The 4957-nt window shown below is 44.2% G+C and overlaps 1 non-coding gene across 1 annotated transcript; it reads left to right on the top strand.

Annotated features, from left to right (window-relative positions):
- The first annotated feature begins 4015 nt into the window (after positions 1-4015).
- Positions 4016-4122, top strand: LOC120253557. The gene has a single exon (XR_005534319.1). It is a non-coding gene; the product is annotated as a small nucleolar RNA R71 (small nucleolar RNA).
- The last annotated feature ends 835 nt before the right edge of the window (positions 4123-4957 follow it).

The following is a 4957-nucleotide window of genomic DNA, read 5'->3' as shown; positions in this document are numbered from 1 at the left end:
TCCAACTTTCTTGGCTCATGTACATCTGCAACAATCTTAGAACATTTTTGGTGGTGTCTCCGAGCCCTCTTCATTTTCCGGAGCACCTTCTTCAAGATCCCCTTGGTAGATGTTAAAAGCAACAAGTAAGATGCGAAAGAGTACACCTAGGATAATCGATAAAGAGAGCAAAAGTAAGAGAGCAAAAGTAAGGAGGAGGAAAGGCAATCGATAAAGATGGGGTACTCGGATAATGCTTCACCTAGGATAATCGTTTCAAGTGCAAGAACCCTCTATTATGCTCCCTAATCGATGCAATGGTGAGTCGTGGAAATCCTTACATACATAGTTCCAAATCTAAGGTTAACTATGCCTAACTCTATACATGTCGCGGAGGAGAAATCAAATAACCTCTCAACCTCGCACTCGAATAAAGTTGCAATGAGCTCTAGGGATTCCAAGTGATAAATCTCTTCCTTATTATAGACCTAACCCTTTGGTCCAGGCGGAAGGTCCCTACAATTAAGCCCTATATACTAGGATCCCCTCAATGCTTCACTCCATTGCACGTGCAACTAGGCCTCAGCGGAGGTTCATCCCTTAGACCATTCACTCTATTATGGCCACAAAGAACTCAAGGAATGGAGGTAGAATCTATCACGTCGGAGGGGAAAGGGGACGCTCCTGTACCTCTCGACTCACCCTCTCAACCCTCTCCAACCTAGCTTTGTCTAGCGCTCATGGTGTGTCACTCACTCACAAGGTTACCAACAAGAACTATCAACCGTAGTGTCACTCTAGGGGAAATGTTCATACAATCAAGCATTCAAAGTTAGAACTCACAATAAACATCTATTTATTGAAAGCATAATAAAGAAGTTCAAAGAAACAAATACATCCTAGGGTTCACAATCACCCAAGTACCCACTAGGGGTTTAGTTCTCGATGGTGCTAAGTACAATCAAAGAAATCGAATGTAAAAGAAATGAATCCATAAAGAAACCCCCTCGATGGTCGTGTCGATGGTCTTGCGGAGAGTCCTCTACTCGTCGTCCAAGGATTCCTTTGTCCGGTATAGGATACACCTCGATCGAAGATCCCCTACCAACCTTCTTCCTAATGGAATCATAACGTCGGAGCCATAGAACCTCTCCAAAACCTTAGCCAATACCCCTCGAAACCCTAGCCGAAGCCCTCTCGCAAGTTGGGGAAAAGATGGAGAAAAGAATACCAAAATCGGGGCTGAATCGGCTTTAAATAGGGCTGGAATCGGGCAACTCCCGGGCGTGGACACTACACGCGCCCGTGCGGAATTTCCACACCGGCGTGGATAATTTCCACACGCCCGTGTGGATTCTCTATTTCTCTGATTTCTCGGCCGCCTGTGAACAGTGCTACTACAGTAATTACTACATTGCTCTGCTATAGTCTTCGACCTGAATAACTTCCCAATTCCATACTTTCATCGGGGTAACGCAGACGGGCACATGTTCACGTCTTGAGTCACTTGCTTCTTCAATGATATACAATGTTGGTGGGGTTCTTATTCTTATATGCATAGGTCGGAATGCTCGAGTGTGATTGCCTTTGTACCCCTCCAAATGGATGTCCTCACTCGAATGCGAGGAGGTTGGCACACACTCTAGCACCTCACGTCTGTCCTATGTCTTTGCATTTGAACTTTAACAAAATCTCCTCCAAAATAAGTGCATTATGATCCACATTGGCCTATTTCCTTCATACTCGGCCTCACAGTCCTACCTGCGTAAAAGTGACATAAAAACACACATATTAATGTAAAAACCTGAGAAAAGTAATGCTCAACATAAGGAATGAACGCTTCACATTCATATCGTACAAGCACTTATCAATCGTCCACGCCGGTGGAGTCGCTCGATTCCAGCCCTATTTAAAGCCGATTCAGCCAAGATTTTGGTATTATTTTCTCCATCTTTTCCCCAACTTGAGAGAGGGCTTCGGCTAGGGTTTTGAGGGGTATTGGCTAGCATTTTGGAGAGGTTCTATGGCTCTGACATAGCGCGTCGTTTGGAAGAAGGTTATTGGGAGAGCTTTCGTCGGCATTGATCCGGCGAGATGTATCCTAGGCCGGACAAAGGATCCCTTGCAACGAGTAGAGGACTCTCCACAAGACCATCGACACGACCATCGAAGGGGTTTCTTTATGGATTCATTGCTTTTACATTCGATTTCTTTGATTGTACTTAGCTCCATGGAGAGCTAAACCCCTAGTGGGTACTTGGGTGATTGTGAACCCGAGGATGTATTCGTTTCATTGAACTTCTTTATTACGCTTTCAATAAATTGATGTTTATTGTGAGTTCCAACCTTGAATGCTTGATTGTATGAACATTTCCCCTAGAGTAACACTAGGGTTGAGAGTTCTTGTTGGTAACGTCGTGAGTGAGTGACACACCACGAGCGTTAGACGAAGCTAAGTTGGAGAGGGTTGAGAGGGTGAGTCGAGAGGTACAGGAGCGTCCCCTTTCCCATCCGACGTGATAGATTCTATTTCCGTTCCTCGAGTTCTTTGCGGACATAACAGAGTGAATGGTCTAAGGGATGAATCTCCGCTAGGGCTTAGTTGCGCGTGCAACGGAGTGAAGCGTTGAGGGGATCTTAGTATCTAGGGCTTAATTGTGGTTAGGGACTTTCCGCCTGGACCAAAGGGTTAGGTCTAAAATTAGGAAGAGATTTATCACCTAGAATCCCTAGAGCTCATTGCAACTTTATTCGAGTGCGAGGTTGAGAGGTTATTTAATCTCTCCTCTGTGACATGAATAGAGTTAGGCATAGTTGAGCTTAGATTTGGGACGATGTATGTAAGGATTTCCACGACTCACTATTGCATTGATTAGGAAGCATAATAGAGAGTTCTTGCACTTGAAGCGATTATCCTAGGTGAAGCATCATCCGAGTACCCCATCTTTATCGATTGCCTTACCTCCTCCTTTCTTTTGCTCTCTTACTTATTGCTTTTAATTGTTGAGAATTAAATCATTGTCACACTCCTTATCATTGATCTTTCACATAGCTAAGAATCGAATTAAGTATTTTTATTCCCTACTCCCTGTGGATTCGATACCCGCTCACCCGGGATTATTACTTCGACAAACCCGTGCACAACCCGTGCACTTGCGGGATATACGCAAGGGGATCTTGTCATCCCTCTTCTACCTCTATAACCTCGGGTGCGTGTTCTTTTGGCTTCTCACTCGGAAGCCTACCTTCAACCTCACGACCACTTCTCAAAGTGATCGCCTTCACGTGCTCTCTAGGGTTGGTCTCTGTATTGCTCGGCAAGCTTCCATGTGGCCTTTCAAAGAGAGACTTCACAATTTGCCCCACCTGATTTTCAAGGTTATGCAAACAGGCGGTGTGGTTGCGAAGTGTAGCCTCGACTGATTCAAACCTTGTATTTGCAGATTGCACAAATCTAGTCAAGTGCTTCTCTAAGCAATTCATTCGGGTTTCCAAACCTGAGACTCTGTTTTCCAACTGAGAGGCTTGTTGTTGTTGTTGGAAACCCGGTGGCCCCATGGCCTTTTGTGGACCCTGATTACTCCATGAGAAATTGGCATGATTCTTCCAACCCGGATTGTAGGTATTGCTATATGGGTTTCCTTGAGGTCTCATGCCATTACTTACAAAATCAATGTTCTCCACCGAAGAAACATCACCGATAGAGATCGGACAATCGGAGGGAGCATGTCCTCCACCATACCGGGTGCAATTAGTCATGGCCGCCACTCTATTTGAAGTTAGAAGATCTAACTTCTTACTCAAATTTTCAACTTGAGCCGCCAATGAAGTTACCGCATCAATTTCATGGAGACCGGCTACTTTTTTCTTCTCCATACCATTCCATTGGTAGCTGTTTAACACCATTTATTCAATTAACTGATGGGCCTCATTGGGGGTCTTGCTACCTAAGGTACTTTCTGCTGTCGCATCCAAGAGTTGCATTGTCCTCGGGTTTAAAGCATTATAAAAGTTCTGAACAATCATCCACTCTGGGAATCCGTGTTGCGGGCACTTTCTCACGAGCTCCTTGAACCTTTCCCATGTCTCGAATAGAGACTCCAATTCCAACTAAACAAAGGATGAGATCTCGTTCCTAAGTTTTGCTCATTTTCTGGGAGGGAAATAATGGGCCAGAAGAGCTTCTACCATCTCCTCCCACATGGTAATTAACGCTCTAGGTAATGAGTGTAGCCACTGCTTCACTCTCCCCTTTAGGGAAAATGGGAAGGCTCGCAACTTGATTGCATCATCCGTTACCCCGTTTATCTTTAGCATATCACACACCTCAAGAAAGCTCTCTATATGACTGTTTGGATCTTCATCGGCCAAACCATTGAATTGTGCGGATTGCTGCAACATGTGGATGAATGCAGGCTTCAGTTCAAAGTTCTGAGCTATAATCGGGGGACGCACAATACTCGACTGTGTCCCCAACACTGAAGGTCTGGCATAATTGGATAATGTTCATTGTTGCTCATTCTGTTCTACCATGTTTTCAGATTCTTCCACTTCCAAATCAGCTAAATTAGACTGTTCTTGCACAGGCTCTTTCCCTTTTCTTATAAGTGTATGTTTAAGCTCAGGATCTCCTTCAATCAATATTGAGGGATTCCCTCGGGTCAACACCTGGAGCTGCACCCAAAAAGAAAGAAAAAGAAATCAGAACGATGATAGAATAAGAAGATATGAAATAGAATGTATGGTGAAATATCTAAGAAAACAAAGTGCAAAGTATCTCTAAACGCCTACTCCCCGGCAACGGCTCCAAAAACTTGATAAGATCCCCTTCCGTATATCTCGCAAGTGCACGGGTTTGTCGAAGTAATAATTTCAAATGAGCGGGTATCGAATCCATATGGGGTAGGGAATAAAAACATTTAATTCGCTTCTTAGCTATGTGAACGACCAGCAGTGATAAGTGTGACAATGATTTAAT

This window comes from Dioscorea cayenensis, unplaced genomic scaffold (assembly GCF_009730915.1).
Source record: "Dioscorea cayenensis subsp. rotundata cultivar TDr96_F1 unplaced genomic scaffold, TDr96_F1_v2_PseudoChromosome.rev07_lg8_w22 25.fasta BLBR01000114.1, whole genome shotgun sequence".
Classification (NCBI taxonomy): Eukaryota; Viridiplantae; Streptophyta; class Magnoliopsida; order Dioscoreales; family Dioscoreaceae; genus Dioscorea; species Dioscorea cayenensis.
This window is presented reverse-complemented; position numbering and strand designations above follow the sequence as displayed.